General features: G+C 49.8%; 1 long non-coding RNA gene across 1 annotated transcript in view; it reads left to right on the forward strand.

Moving 5' to 3' along the window:
• LOC123328174 overlaps nucleotides 1-16,912 on the forward strand; it is a 30,572-nt gene that overhangs the window by 10,760 nt on the left and 2,900 nt on the right. The gene's annotated exons all lie outside the window — the stretch shown is intronic.

Below are 16,912 nucleotides of genomic sequence, written 5' to 3' on the forward strand. Positions count from 1 at the left end.
TTCCTTTGCCTTTTCTAAAAAGACCATTCCACAATTGTATTTTTTCCTCCTACTGTTGATGGACTTTTGGGCTGCTTTCAAATACGCTGTTGTTTTGAGCGTGCTTGTTTATGTTTTATGATGCAGATATTTCTTTAGGGCACATTCCCAGTAGTGAAATTGTTAGGTGAGGGGATATGCAAGTTTTCAGTTTCCCAACTGAGGCTGTCAAAGTGGTTGACTCAGTTTACACTCCCTTCATCACTTGAAGAGTTCCTGTGGCTCTCCTTGCCTAGACTTGTATTATCAGTCTTTCTAAGCCATTCTGGTGATTGTGTAGTGGTAACGATTGTAGTTTAAATTTGTATTTTCCTGATTACTGATAAGATTGGGTGCTTTTCACATGCCCAGTGGCCTTTTGGATATATGATTTTGTGAATGTCCTGTTCCAAGTCTCTTGTCAGTGTTTCTTTAGGGTTGTTTGATTTTTTCTTATTGATTGATGGGCATTATCTATAAATTCTGCACATGAGCCCTTTGTTGACATATGTGGTATAGATCTTCCTCCGTGGGGTAGCTTGCCTGTTTACTCTTTTAAAGGTCTCTTTTGATGAGTGGAAGTCTTTCTTATAATCTGATTTATCAAATCATTTTCCCTTTAAGACAGTAGTTCTCAACTGCCAGTGAGTTTCAGATAAAGTACAGGACCCCTAGTTAAATCTGAATATTAGATAAGTAGTAAAAAAATTTATTGCCTAGGAAATTTTTGGGAAACACACTATTTTTGTTGTTGTTGTTGGAGCTGAGATTCAGTTGTACCTGGGTGTTCTGTCTGCCTCCCCAAACAGCAGCAGTTCCCTCCAGGGGCCATTTGGCAATGTCTTGGAGACATTTTTGGTTGTCTTGACTGGGGCTGTGACGGTGGGGCTTTTGGCATCAGTAAGTAGAGACCAGGGATGCCGTGAAACATCCTGTAATGCACAGGACACTCCCTACAACAAAAACTTATCCCATTCCAAATGTCAGTAGTGCATGGTTGGGAAACTTGCTTTAAGTTTAGTGATTTTTGTGTGCCTCGAAGAAATCTTTCTAAACCCCAGGGTAATAGAGATACTCCTGTCATGTTGTCTAAAAGTTTTATTATTATTTTACCTTTAATGTGTGGAACACCTGGTGTTGATTTTTGTGTGTGTGTGAGATGAGGGTCAAATTTCATTTTTCTCAATAGATAGTCACTCAGTCCAGCAATATGCACCGAAATGAGTGTCCTTTCCCACTGTCCTGCACTTCCTCCTTTGCCTAAACCAAGTATCCATGGATAAATGTGTCTTTTTGCTGGACTCTGTTTCATTGCTCTGATTGTCTGCATCAACATCATATTGTACTAATTACAGTAGATTTAATAAATCTTGATTTCGAGGGATATCTTAGATTGGGTTTTCCGAGGAACAGACAGTATACAAAGATTTGAGCGCAAGTAATTTATTTATGATGTGATTCCTGGAAGGGATGTGGCTTTAGGACTGTCAACCAAAAATATGAGAGACAGAAACAGGCCAAAGGACTCAATGGAAGTTTCTCTTAGGAACTGGGCACAGACAGGAAAAAGCTCTATTCTCCACTCAGCTCCTCAGATCCACCCTCCACCTTGCTCTGGGACCCATTTTTTGCCCTGCTTCTAAAGTCCTCCTTGGCCTTTGGTTTTCAATTTGGATGGGCAAGTGGGGACACTGACAGGAATTGGGGGGCAAGGGAAGAGTGAGATGGTGGAATTTTCCACTCAGCCCCTTTGTGCCAGACCACCGGTTGTGAATCTTTCTTCTACCAGAGCCCATGACTCCTGCGCTGCAGCCACAGCTGGAGCTAGTGGAGGCAGAGCTTCAACTTCCCTTCTGAAGTCCAGGAACCACCCCTCCCCCAAGTGCCCTCATGCCCAAGGGCGGTGGTGGCTTCTCACTCTTGCCAAGTCTGGGGTCCGTCACCACTTACTATTGCTTTCCTGTAACTCTGCTCCCTTTGCAAGTAGAGCCTCCATTAAACTTTTCCTAAATTATTCTGTGCGACTGTGCTGTTGGACAGACACACCTGACAGATACACCCTTTGAGGATAAAGGCCCAAAGAACAGGTTGATGTGGTTGTTCCACGGCCCAGAGGTGGAGTTAGTGATGGAAACATTCATTTGGTGTGGTGTGCTTTTCAGAGCCAGTAGCCCCAGCAACGGAGAAGGCAATGGCACCCCACTCCAGTACTCTTGCCTGGAAAATCCCATGGACGGAGGAGCCTGGTAGGCTGCAGTCCATGGGGTCGCTAAGAGTCAGATACGACTGAGTGACTTCACTTTCACTTTTCACTTTCATGCACTGGAGAAGGAAATGGCAACCCACTCCAGTGTTCTTGCCTGGAGAATCCCAGGGATGAGGGAGCCTGGTGGGCTGCCGTCTATGGGGTTGCACAGAGTCGGACACGACTGAAGCAACTTAGCAGCAGCAGCAGCAGCCCCAGCAAAGATAAGCTCATGTGTGAGATGAAAATCAGAGAAGATCTTCATCAGGAAAACCATTATGAAAACTAGCAAAGATCTTATCGTCCTGTCTACCCTTGCTAATGGCACAGTTATTGATGAGAAAAATGAACCTGAAATGAACCTGAACTCCTCTTCTGGGGAGCCGTGGTTTTGAATAGCCCTAAAGCCATGTAACAGAAACAAATTCCCCAAACTACAGAAATTTCCAAATAAACTGAAAGCACTGTAAAGGTTGAATAAGGACAGAAGCTGTCCATCATTTAATAAAAGACATATACTTAGTAATTAATAGCTCCAGCTGCAAACCATGTAATCTGGCCAGAGATCCATTGGCCTGGTGGACTGAGATGAGATGTTCAGTCACGTGAGAAGAGGAAAAGTCCAGGGTCTTCCCAGGAAAAACAAACCCTGCCTTAGAACCCCCATACTAACACGCATTTCCCCCACCCTTACTACATACACGGTGCTGGATCTTGGCACATAGTCAGAAACAAGCAGTTTTTTAAAAAGTTTTATTTATTTTGTGGCTGTGCCTCGCAGCCTGCAGTATCTTAGTTCCCTGACCAGGGATCAAACCGGTGCCCCTTGAGGTAGAAGTACAGAGTCTTAACCACTGGACCGCCAGGGAAGTTCCTAGCCTCCTGACTTCTGTCCCTGCCTTTTTGGTAGAACCCAGGGTAACTGGCTGCTTTGGACTCCGATTGTTAGGATTTGTCCTGGGTAGGTCCTGGGTTGTTCTTTTCCATGGCATGGGGAAATCCTCTTATATCTGAGCTAATTCTACTCTAGATGTAACATTTTCCCTCCTCTTATCAAACCCCAGCATCTGATATCCAGAGCAATGGCTTTCTCTGCATCTCTGAATCAAATCTACACTGGTTGATCTTGTTTTTTATGGGTAAACTAGTTGATCAGTGTGCCATTAACAGCTTTTTCCACACTCTCTGTCCAAGAAGAGCTTATTTTTTCTGGACTCATGGCCCTGCAGAGCAGCCCTGGAAGAGGCCAGAGAGCCGACCCATGGTCCTCACGGAACAGTTCTTGGATGGCGGTTTCCTGCGCAGGGGAAGTGGCCTTGGATGAGAGCAGCTCCTGGGGAGGGACTGCGAGCCCCCAACAGGCCACGCTTACCGTGACCTTGCAGGGCTCCTCAGCTGTGCAAGGCACACCTCTCTGAGCCTTCTTCCTAGGGTCACCAGGCCTGGTACTTGGAAAACTTTGTAATATCCTGAGCTTCCTCGTCTACTGGGGAGCTCCATGGTGTGTCCACATCTCTCTATGAGCAAGAAATGGAGGCTTTTGTTTCTAGAACTGTCACTAAGTAGTATACACGTACTGTTGACTTTAATTCTAGGAGGAGCATTAGCTGTTATCCCCATTTTATGGATGAGCAAACTGATATTCAGAAAGGTGAAATGAATGCTCAAGGTCAGGGTCAGGATGTACCCTAGGTCTGCCTGGTTCCTTCACTGCCCTGTGACTTTGCCTCTCACTGTCAGGCGAGTCTATGCTCCTCGGTTCTTTGTCTTGTCACATCAAAGATTTGGAGTGACGGACATTAAAGCCCCCTCGGCATGTCACAGCTCTTGGGTCTTGGACAGACCGTATTATAGCTCTCAGGTCTTGAACGGACCATGTTATAGCTCTTAGACAAATCAGTGTTACAGCTCAGTGTTACAGCTCTATTTTGCTTAGAAGATAGCAGGAAAATCCATGTTCAAGACACGAGGGCACCTCGATCCAAAGACGCGAAGAGAAGAGCGCCCCAACGCACGGGGGAGGGGGAGAGAGAGCTAGCTTTGGCTCCTCTTTTTATATGTTTTTCTCTCCCTGGGCCTGTCCTATGTAAATTGGGCCAGCCAGGAGTGTTGTTTGTTTTACCCGAGGTCCTCACTCCGGTCCTCAGACCTTCCTTTGTTCTATATTCGCAGGCTTTTCCCTTCCTTATCTTTTAGCCACCACCATTTTGGACTCCTTTTCCCTAGTCTACCTACCTAACATCACCATTCACCATTTTCTTATTAGCTGTGTCATCTTGAGCAGGTCGCTTAACCTCTTTTGGCCTCTGTTTTGAAAACGAATTCTAGTCTCTGTTGTGACTCCCTCCGAGGGTTGTTTTTGTCTGACTTCCAAGGAGACAAGACATAGTAGACCTTGTGCCTGGGCCTGTGACCGTACTTCTCTGACTCCCTGGGCCCAGCCAGCTTGCCCCCACCCCATGCTCCCCCTCATCCAGGCCCCTGGTAGCTCTCGGCCCCTGATCCAGAAGAGGAGGAGGAATGAGGAGGGGTGGGGTGGGGGAAGATCTCATCTCTGGCTGCTTGTGGTTTTCAAGATTGACTTGTCACCTTTGTAGTTTCTCTTAATGCTGGGAATTATGCAGGACTGCTGTGAATGATCATATGGTGTATGTGCTGGGGCTTTGCCAAGGAAGAAGTGGGGAGTTGAAATCCAGCCCACGCTGGGCACCTCTTGCTTGGCTCAGAGGCACCATCTGCCAAGAGGATGCATCTGCCCAGAGGGGACAGACTTTTAAAACTCTTACAAAGGCTACACAGAAGTTCGCTGTGGGCTTGGAATGTGTTGGTTTTGCAGGAGCCCAGGGCTTGCAGCTCAGCCCTCAGACCCTGGAATCCAGATGGAGAAGGGGAGTAAAAAGTAAACCCCAGATGCAGGGGGTTTATAGGTGCAGTTCCAGAAGCCACTGGGATCCCTCCCTGGGAACTGCCCAGCCTCCCAGATACATGCAGAGGGGTTCTCAAAGCCTTCGGCTCACTGCTCTCTGCAGACCTGTGCATGGAGGGCCCCATTCCAGACTGAACTCCCTAGAGCAACCACAGTCAGTCACAGTCTATATTTTTACTTGCTCCAGAGAAGTTACTTCCTTATTCATCTCTCCCTTCCCAGTCCTTTCTGTATGGGCTCCAGATTAACATGCCTCAAACCCATACTTCACTACATTCCTTCCTTCCCTGGCTCAGAAACATGTTGAGCATTCATTGCACATGATCACACACACACACACACACACACACACACACACTCACACACTGTCCTAATTTTAATTTCCCTTCGACCTACCACCTCCTGTCCCCAGGTCTCACCTTCAGACCTTTGCCTCATGGATCTGTATCCTCACCCACTCCTTTTCACACTCTAAATAGCAACTTCTGCTATGGGCGACACAGAGCCCCCTCATTCTGGGCAGAGGACCACTGATTTCAGGGGGTGCTGTAGGCCAGGTAAAGCAGCTCTGGGGTGCAGCTCGGTGCCTCAAGTGTGTTGAGGACTGGATGTGAAGCAGGTGCTCTGTGGGGCCTGTACCAGACGGCAGCTTCCTGTGTGATGGGGGCTCCCCGGGCGGGACTCTGGGGCCTGAGGGTGCCAGCAGCCTTGGTTAGGGAGCAACAGGAGGAAATAAACTACAAGTGGCAGACTTTTTCCCCTTCTCTGTTGACACCTGGTTCCTCCTGAACTTTTCTCAAACTTTGAGCTAACCAATGCAGTTTTTCTTATGGAAATGTTTTTCTTAAGTTATGTTAATGAAGCTATGTATTTGCTTTGGAATCTGCCTTCAAAACGGTTCCACCTAAGGCTAACTTTTTTCTTTCCTCAAACCTTGGGCTGATAATGGCTCAACAAACCAGTATTCATGTCAATTGTTCTATGGCCAGGGATGACACACCAGGTGCCCTTCTATCTCAAAAGTGCATGCTGTGGGAGAGGGGCCTGGTGAGACTCCCGCAGCCTTGAGGTGTCCCTCTTATCTGATTAGCAGCTCGCTAACAGACGTAAACAGACGGAAAACAGCCTTGCTAAAAACTAGCAAGTGGGCGTTCTTTTTGCCCTCTTTTGATGTCTATGTCAGAAGCTTTCTCTATCTCTATCTCTATATCATACTTTAATAAAACGTTGCTACACAAAAAGCTTCGAGTAGTCAAGCCTCATCTCTGGCCCCGGATCGAAATCCTCTCCTCTGGAGGTCATGAATCCCGGCGTAGCACACGGCTCACAACTGCAACCTTTCAGGCCCTTCTAGCTGTGAGTGGGCTCCAGGTCCCCCAGAGGCGCCCAGGACCCCCTGTATGGGAGGATCCAAGGTGGAGAACTTGCAGTTCCCGGGGTCCCTTGGCCCCTACTGTTATAGTATCCCCAGGAGACCCCAGCCTGTAAGCCAGATGGCACACTTCTAGAGTCCAGAAGGTGACAGGGGCCAGTGACTAAACATGCTGCGCCCCCATATGCTCCACTCACTGGCCACGTGTGGCTACTGAGCACTTGAAATGTGGCTCATCCCAGTTAAGATGTGTGGAAAGTGTACTATACTAGTCCATAATAATATTATGGATATATTGGGTTAGATAAATCTTTTCACTTTTTTTTTTTTTTTACAGTTTTAATGTGTCTGTGAAAATATTAGAAAATACACTTGTGTGTCACATTGTATTTCTGCTGGTCTGGGTGTAGAAAACATAGGAGAGGGCCTTGGATGGCTGTTCACACTGTGAAACAGGTGATGTTTAGGTACAGGTTAGAGGAAACAGGCAACACATGGAGCCTAGACCATCGCAGCTGCCAGGTGCTGGCCCCAGTGCTGCTCTGGGGCAGGAGGGCATGGCTGGTGCAGCTGCTTCCTGCTCTGGGTGCATCTCAGAGCTGAGCCTCTGCTGGTGGGAATGGCAGCATCCTGGGTGTCTGAGTGCGTGGTGTGTGCAGACGAAGATCTGTGAGTCTGGGGAGGAAGCAGACAGATCCTTTCCAGGAGGCTCTTGTTACCATTCTGAGAGGTGACTCATCCAGACCCTGCTTCCCTCGGGCCACCCTGCGTAAATGACCACCACTCACAGCAAATCACTCTGAACCACAGTGTGTGGGGGGACTAGGGGTTGGGAGGAGAGGATTCCCAGCCAAGAACTAGGTGTGAAGGAGGCCGTGATGCTCAGTGCATCCACCCACGGGGCTCTGGAGCTGTCAAGAGATGCTTTCAGGGGGACCCTGATGGTTCATCTGTCCTAAGCTAGTTGCCAGTTCCCAGCAAATCTGCAGCCAGAGTGAAAGGCTCAGGACCTCTGAGAACCAACACCAACACCAGATTCCTTCCCCCACCCTCTTCCAGTCCCCCAGAGTGTCTCTAGCCCAGAAGGCTAGGATTCTTCCCCTGCCATCCCTCCACCCTAGCCAGAGCACAGGGATTGCAGAGTGACTCCATGGGCAGGCAAGGTGCCTTCTCCCTGGGGCAGCCTGGCCTTCCAGTGGAGTCCTGGTTTGTGGAGGAGGTGCGCCCTCTGCAGGACTAACCTGCAGGCGCAGGTTCCACAGCAAGGAGGTGGTGGCTGGTTCTAGAGCCCATACCTTGCAGCTGTAGGAAGACACAGTCTTGAAAAGGCCTTTCCTCCTGTGGCTACTGCTTCTTGGGTTGAAGAATAAAGGATCATTGTTGTTTTTGTTCAGTCGCCAAGTCATGTCCGACTCTTCTCGACCTCGTGGACTGCAGCATGCTAGGCCTCCCTGTCCCCCACCATCTCCTGGAGTTTGCCCAAGTTCAGGTCCATTGTAATGCCAACCAACCATCTCATCCTGTGTCGGCCCCTTATCTTCCTGTCCTCAGTCTTCCCCAGTATCAGGGTCTTTTCCAGTGAGTCAGCTCTTCGAATCAGGTAGCGAAAGTATTGGAGCTTCAGCTTCAGCATCAGTCCTTCCAATGAGTATTCAGGGTTGATTTCCTTTAAGAGTGACTGGTTTGATCTCCTTGCTGACCAAGGGACTCTTAAGTCTTCTCTAGTACCACAGTTTAAAATCATCAGTTCTTTGGTGCTCTGCCTTCTTTATAATCCACCTCTTACAACCATATTTGACTACTGGAAAGACCATAGCCTTGACTAAATGGACCTTTATCAGCAAAGTGATGTCTTTGCTTTTTAATACACTGCCTAGGTTTGTCATAGCTTTCCTGCCAAGAAGCAGTCATCTAATTTCATGGCTGCAGTCGCCATCCTCAGTGGTTTCAGAGCTCAAGTAGAGGATATGTCACTGCTTCCACCTTTTCCCCTTCTACGTGCCATGAAGCAATGGGGCTGGATGCCATGATCGTGTTTTTTTTTTTTTTTTTAAAATAGCTTTAAGCCAGCTTTTTCACTCTCCTGTTTCACCCCCATCAAGAGGTTCTTTAGTTTCTCTTTGCTTTCTGCCGTTAGAGTGGTATCATCTGCATATCTGAGGTTGATATTTCTCCTGGTAATGTTGATTCTAGCTTGTAACTCATCCAGCTCGACATTGCTCATGATGTGCTTGGCATATAAATTAAATAAACAGGGTGACAATAAACAGCCTAGTCGTATTCCTTTATCAGTCCTGAACCAGTCAATTGTTCCATACAAGGTTCTAACTGTTGCTGCTTGACTCACATCCAGCTTTCTCAGGAGGCAGGTAAGGTGGTCTAGAATTCCCATATCTTTAAGAATTTTCTACAGTTTATGATCCACACAGTCAGAGGCTTTAACATAGCCAGTAAAACAGAGGTAGATGTTTTTCTGGCATTCTCTCACTTTTTCTGTGATCCAGCGAATGTTGGCAATTTGACCTTGGTTCCTCTGCCTTTTCTAAACCCAGCTTGGACATCTGGAAGTTCTTGGTTCACGTAATGCTGCAGCCCAGCATGCAGGATTTTGAGCGTGACCTTACTAGCATGGGAGATGAGTGCAATAGTCCAGTGGTTTAAGCATTCTTTGGTACTGCCCTTCTTGGGAATTGGGCTGAGGATTGACCTTTTCCAGTCTGTGGCCACTGCTGGGCGTAAATGATCATGGTGCACCTGAAGCCTGCAGTATCTGCCCAATAGCTGCCAGTTCTTTGAGTTGACATTTACTGGACTAAACACATTTATAGCCATTTGTGGTACAGTCTGTAAAGTAGGTCTTTTTGTTGCTAATTTATAGGTGAGAAAACAGAGATGCAAAGAAATTATGTGTGTTGTCCAGAGGGCCACACAACAGTTGTCTGGAGTCTGACTCCAGAGTTCACGGACTAAACCAGTTTACCCTGCAACCTGCTTAGGGTGTGGCCTCCCAGGAAGGAAATAGGGCAGACAGCTCTGGAGACTGTCATTGTGGTGGCCTAAATGAGGGGAGGCTGATGGAGAAGTGGAGGGGACATGGGCCCTGGGGTAGGAGTAACACCAGGCTGTTTCTGAGTTCTCCTGAGAAGAACGTGTCAGTCTCCCAAGCCCCAACTGCGTGTGATAAGTCCCCACGGCTTCCCTTCCCCTCACCAAGGCAGCTTCATTCTGCTGCACATGCTCTGTAGTCAGCCACAGGGTCCCTGTGGAAGAGAGAAAAACCCACCCATTGATTTGGTTTTCACATTTCCTCCCATTTCTCAGAGGGAGAAACTGAGACCCAGCTGTGGGTCACCTCACTGGTCGCTTGCAGCCCTCAGGCCTGCTCCTGTCAGTGAGCGGGACCGAGTATTGGAGCTGCGTCATTGCTGAGGAGAGAGAAGTCAGGAGTTGTCGCTGAGTTTTTTCTGGGTCTGTACTTGGGAGCCTCGCCCCTTCTCTCCCCATCACAGCAGACCTTGGGTGTCTTCTAAAGATTCCTTCCCTCCTTCCTCCTGCCTTTGTTCTGACAGGCTAACATCCTCCTCTACTGAACTTAGGAGTTTTGAGAACTCATCTTCCCCAGTTCCGCCTCGACACTTCTGTGCCACTTCGGCGTTGCTCTCACCTCGTGCTGCTCATGACAGTGACCTTCACCACGCTCACCTCTCCCCCTGCCTCTTACCTGCACCCCCAGCCTCTGCACGCACTGCCATCACCTGCCATTGCCTGCAGCATCGCACTGTCCTCCTCCTCCTGACTTCCATCAGTCTCCCCTCATCTCCATCCTTTCTGCCACAACCATTGTCAACATTACCTCTAGCATCCCCATGTCACCCATAGCATCACATCCCATATCACCCCCGTAGTTACCATCACCAGCGCCACCGCCACCGTCACCTCGGTCACGTTCACCATCACCTCTGTCACATTTCGGAGAAGGCAGTGGCACCCCACTCCAGTACTCTTGCCTGGAAAATCCCATGGATGGAGGAGGCTGGTGGGCTGTAGTCCATGGGGTCGCTGCGAGTCGGACACGACTGAGCGACTTCACTTTCACTTTTCACTTTCATGCATTGGAGAAGGAAATGGCAACCCACTCCAGTGTTCTTGCCTGGAGAATCCCAGGGACGGGGGAGCCTGGTGGGCTGCCATCTATGGGGTCGCACAGAGTCGGACACGACTGAAGCGACTTAGCGGCAGCAGCAGTCACATTTACCGTCACCTCCGTCACTTTTACCGTCACCTCCGTCACTTTTACCGTCATCTCCGTCACATTTACCGTCACTAGCGCCATGGCCACCATCTCCTCCAGGCCCATCTTCACCTGTCATCGTCACCGTTCCAGGAGCTTCACCCTCCCCGCCCCGCGTCATCTTCTCAGCCATCCCCAGCCCTGCCACGTCCACCATCATCTCTCCCATCACCTCCACCACCTCCACCACCCCTGCCAACACTACTCTTTCCCCCAGAGAGAATGACTGGCATTGCACCAGGGACCTGGGTAAGGAACCCTGGCAGGGAACAGCCTCCTGCCCGACAGATACTGGCTCCCAGATTTCTCAGAGAAGACCGCCAGCAAGTGGGTGTCAGAACAATCCTTCCTCTTGACCCTTCCACAGGATGCCTCTGACAGGAGACAGCTCAGCCCACTGTGTCAGCCATGGCTATACCTAAAGAGACAGCTGCTGTTTGGATGAGGGATCAAGGCCATTAATCTGGGACTGCCCTTGTTTGCATAATGATTGCATATATTTGCATCCTATTTGCTCTCAGCTTCTAAGCACAGCACCGTGGGTGTTTAGGTGCCATTTGCATATCACTGCAGGTGAGGCTCAGGCCTTTGAGATGCGGGCACTTATTAATTCCCCGTTCTTTTATGTGCTGGTTCAGAAAAGAACTTGAAATGCCTAATTCTAGAGTCATTCAGATGCACGGTTCTGAGGGTGGGGGAGTTGGGAAAGTCGTTAAAAGCCAGTGGGGAGAGGGCAACTGGAGCCTTTGGTGTGTCCAGGGTGGAACCGATGGTGGGGGGGTTGGCTGCAGAGACAAGCTCTGGTTCTTAGTATCAGTTCAGAATAGTGGCCTACACAGCCACTCCTGTCCTCCCCCGCTATGATCCCTTCACTGTGTGACCTTGGGAATGTCCCTCCCCCATCCTGTGTGGAAGGCATTAAGCCTCTAAACTCACTCCATCCACTGTCTGCTCTGAGTGCAGGGGTTCTCCTGACTGCATACTGGAGTTAACTGAGGAGCTTTTTAAAAATACTAGTGCCCTGGCACTGCCCCCTGAGATTCTGATTTCATCAGTGGGCCCTGGGTACGGGTTGTTAATAAAAGCTCCCTGGTAACTTTAATGTGCAGCCAAGATTAAAAGCTACTGCCTCTGGCTCTATCCTCCCACCCTCCCCCCTGCCCCCCACAGCCTCCCAAGACCCACCTCCCTCATTTCCAGTTGCTGCTAATCTTTCTCTCACTATAGGCTTACTTAGCCGCAGGGTCTGGCAGGACCATTTGGATGCTAGTGCTTCTGTTGGAGGCCTCAGAAATAAATCCCTTCCCCTGCCTCCCCCCGACCACGTGGCTGATGGCCCTCATGCGGCAGGATAGCACTTGGCAGCGGCTGGAAACTCCTGTCTCCACCTTGGCCTTGCCCAGTCTCGGCTCCCTCAATCTCATCACTCTGCCTGTGGCTGGTCCAGAGAGGGGTCTGCAGGGGCCAGGATGGAGTGGGGGGCTTCTTCAGTGCAGCTCTCCTCCCCACTCCTCTCCCAGACTCCTGCATCCAGCTCATCCCACCCACCCAGGCTTAGTTGTCACTGTTTCCCCACCCGGCAGGTAGCCCCTCTTGGCTCCTTACCCTCAGCCCTGTGCAGTGGTCTCCCTGTAACCCCAGAGCCCCAGCCCAGCCCCCTCTCCTCTCCCACCCCACGTCCCCATTCCCTGCCCCCAGACCCATTCTAGAGAAGGAATGTCCAGAGCAGCCTGAGCATTATTTCAGACCAAGTTGTAGTAGACATGGCTGTCATTTGGTCTTCCCCAAACTTGCTGGGCTCCTAACAGGCCTGTCCTGCACAGGGCAGGATGAGGGAAGTAGAATGGGGCCTTTGCACACCCCTCCACATCCCGGCCCACCTGTGGGTCCTCAGTTGCCAGGGGCCTGTGAGATGGAGGTCTGCCCACAGAGGACCAGACAGAACACCAGGCAGATGTGTGCCTCCGGCGAGATGGCAGACCTCGAGAGAGACTGTGGGCAGGTGAAGATGTGAACTCGGGGACCAAGGGTAGCAGCGTGGGCTATGGGGTTTGCTGTCAGTGCTCACATTCTGACTTTGCCATCACTGGCTGTGCAGTCCAGTGCCTTGGGCTCCTCACCAGTAAAAAAAGGTGTGATGCTGGCATCTGTCTTCTGAATTTGAGGATTATGGGAGAGGAAGCCTGTGATGTAGCATGGGGCTTGAAAGAAAAGTGAAAGTGTCAGTCGCTTAGTGGAGTCTGACTCTTTGCAACCCCATGGACTGTAGCCCACCACGCTTCTTGTGAAATTCTCCAGGCCAGAATCCTGGAGTGGATAGCCATTCCCTTCTCCAGGGGATCTTGCTGACCTAGGGATCAAACCCAGGTCTCCTGCATTGCAGGCAGATTCATTACCACCTGAGCTGGGCTTGGGACAGAGCAGTTGCTCAGTAAGTGCTGCTGTGATTATTGTGGTCTCCTTCCTGACCTCCCGGAGCTCCAGCCACTCCTTACGGCCACAGTCCCCTCTCCCTTGGGTTTTAGGCCCCTAAGCGGTTAGTGGGAAAGTGGGATTAGGGAAGACTTGTGCCCTTGCCCTTTGGGGTGGGCACTTCAGCTCCACCCTCTGGGGCCTGAGGCTTCTCATTGGGGTTGGGGGTGACAGTAGCAGGAGCACCAGAGCTGGGGCAGCCCCTGCCACCTACCAGGATGCAGCTCAGGTCCCAGAGTTCACGAGCGTTGTTCCTGCAGACCCTGGCCCGAGTCCACCCAGAGGGAGGAGGGTCTGGGCATGGTCAAGCCATATTCCCTCCCCAGCAGTGACAGAACTGAGTAACTGGTCTAAGTAGGTGTAAAGCTGGCGGAACTCGGTGATGGATTGCAGTGTGTACGTGTGCGTGCATGGAGGGGAGGTGGCACGTGCAGTAGGGAGGAGGAGTAGAGTTCCTTTAGTCTAAATGGACCTGAACATCCTTCTTCTGAAAGGTGGACGAAAAAGACATTTCCAACTTAGTTATATCTCGATCAGGTTGAACAAGAAAACCACCAGGGATACCCCGGGGCCGCAGTGTGGGTGTGTAGAGTGTGTGTGTGTGTGCATGTGTGTCTGTGCACACATGTGTATTGTGGCTGGGATGGGGCGGTGGCCTGGGAAGCACATCCGTGAGAAGCATCAGCCTCAAGACTCAGCGCACAAGTGCCATTTGTCACTTTGCCATGCTCTGCCAACACTAATGTGTCTGTTGATGGTCACTAGGATGATTGCTAGTTGAAAAAGAAACCTTACATTCCCTCCTATTTCACTGCCTCCCCCAGTGTTCTAGCACTTCTCTTTTTCTTTCCTTAAATTCCTGTTCATTCTCTTTCTTCCTCCTATGTCCCCTCGAGAAGCTAGTGTTACATCTTCAAGCCCGGTCACATCGGTGCAATTGAGTCCTGGGTAGCGGAGGCCCCACCCACCAGTGATGTCCTCTCCTCTGCAGCAGGTAGAGCCCTTACCCTCCAGGCAAAGGTCTGGGCTTCAGCACAGGACTGGGCTCTGCTGGCCACCACCCATTTCCTTTATCCCTCTCTGAGTCAAAAATATAGACTCTGGGGCCCAGCGAACTTGAGTTTACACATGCCACCTCTGTGAAGCCTTAGCTGGATAGAGAACCATTTTCCTGGTTTTAGGGTTGCTCAGGTTTGCTGGAGAAGGGAAAATGAATAACCTCCAGGAAAGAGGCTTAGAACAAGAATGAAAGGAGGAGGGGTGGGATGAGATCATAGAATGGATATAGCCAGTCCACGCTTTCACCTGAGGCTCAGGACCAAGTTTTAGAAAGCTTGGATAGGGCCGGGGTGCTTCCATTTACTTTATCTCTATGCTCATGACCACTATCGCTCTTTTAAAACATTATATTTAGGTCTTGCTCACTGGAAGTATGTAGACACTAGTCTTTCCAGAACGAATTTGTCCCTGTTTTCATCTCCACCATGACTGCCATTACCACCAATCCCATCACCAGTATCAGTACAGAAATGGCCATTGTAGACCGTTTTTGCTGACTGAATGAAAGCCAGCACTACCTCCACCACCCTGACATCTTCATCTCTTCCACTGCCAGAATCAAATCATCCCTACAGCCACCTCCGCTGTCATCAATTAATCACACTTTCTGCCACCCCCCACTCCCCACCACTGATAACAGCAATATAGCTAACGACCACCATTATCACCAACACCCCCACCATCATCACCCAAACTTATATTGCCACCTCTGCCTCCACTACTACACCAGTTTTGACATCAACTCTACCACCACCACCGTCATGGACATTACCACTGTGGTCCTTATTGACATCACGACTACAGCCATTCACCACCATCGTTACCAACACTGTAGCTCCTCCCACCCACTGTCCTCCTCATCACCATCGTGCCTGAATCACGGCCGTTGTCACCGGCCCCACCGGCACCACCACCCATTGCCATCTTCTCTCCTAGAACCATTTTCTTCCTTCAGAGCACAAAAGGAATATGCAGTTATATATTCTTCAAGGCAATTGTCTGGTCCCCACTCAACTGTGACTGCCATGGAAACAGGGATTGTGTCCTTCCTTTCCCCATGGTGGAATCCTCAGTGCCTGGACAGTGCCTTGCAGTACAGACTCCATAAATGTCTGTTGAATTAGCAAATTATTTAGACCCACACAATCTCTACACTGAAGGGAAATTAGTCTCTTGGATCTGAATGCTCCCCATAGTTCTACCTCAGGACTGGATTTTACTGGAGGGAAAAAAAACACGGGGTGATAAAAGTGATAAACTGAGAGAGGAGAAGTCTGTGCTGGCTCCGTGATGCACACGGTAACAGTGTGGAAGATCTTAATCTGCAGGCCACCAGCCAGGAGCACAGCAGGTGAGCTGAGAGATGTTCAGTCTTCTAAGATCTTCATTGCCATCACTGTATCACTTGGAATTTATCTGAACCTGGATCAGTTCAGCATCAAGACTCAATCCAACTCATCTTGAAGACAGACAGTGGTGTTCAGACATACTCCCAGTAAGTCAGAGCCTCCTTGGAGGTAACTTGGAGGAAATGATGAGCTTCAAAAAGGGGTCTGAGAGAGCGATCACAGGCAGGCAGGCTTCTGGACTTCCCAACCAAATTTCAACCACAGAACTCTTAGTGTAGATTTTGTAATAATGGAGCTCCAGTAATTTTAAAATCAGGTTTGAAAACCACTGGCCTAGAAGGCAAGTACTTGAATTGCTTAGTTGTGGAGTAGATGTTTGTCATTGATGTCCCAAGCAAAAATCATAAGCCAATTAATGCCACTAGGCCAAAAGAAGCATTAGAAGATGCACACGTGATATTTTTATGGACTCTTCCCAAGGCCACACTTAGCTCATCTTTTATTCTGGTTCTTTGTTGAAGTGGAAAACAGTTTTGTTCTTAGAGAACTGTATTCCACACAGGATCCTTATTTAGATAAATTGTCTTGGGAACAGAAGCTTGAGGAGGTGCACAGTATGTGAATTTACCCATGTACCCTCTTGCCCAGCAAATGCTGGCTTATTAACCTTGCAGAAAAGACCCTGGGGTGGGGGGGAAGCAGGACCCCACTCTTCCGAGTAACCCCCTCCAGCAGAGGCACAGCAGACAAGAGACTCAGAGCCAGCCATGGATGGGAGATTGTCACCTGAGGGGAAGAAGACCAGCCACTAGTTGGGGACATAGTGCCTTTCCAGTGATGGTCACTGAGAGTGACAGGTGGGAGTAGGAGCGTCACGATGACAGTCGTGCCTCACCCACAAGAGCCAGGTCCACAGCGAAACCGCAGACCCCTCCCGCCCATCCATCAGCCCCCTCTGAAAAAGTGTAGCCGCTGGGCAGGGCTCATGTATATGCATACACATGTACACAAACACAGCAGGTGTACACACTTGCCAAGCAGCTATAGAAGCAGCTGGCCAGACCCCCGTCTCTCTGCAGGTTCAGCTTTTTCTGGCCAGTCTTCACGTCTGCCCTCCGGGTCACCCTCGGAGCATGGGCAGGCTGGGTGCGGGGCTTGGGGCAGGTGCATGCTTTGGGGA

Source organism: Bubalus bubalis, chromosome 11 (assembly GCF_019923935.1).
Source record: "Bubalus bubalis isolate 160015118507 breed Murrah chromosome 11, NDDB_SH_1, whole genome shotgun sequence".
Classification (NCBI taxonomy): domain Eukaryota; kingdom Metazoa; phylum Chordata; class Mammalia; order Artiodactyla; family Bovidae; genus Bubalus; species Bubalus bubalis.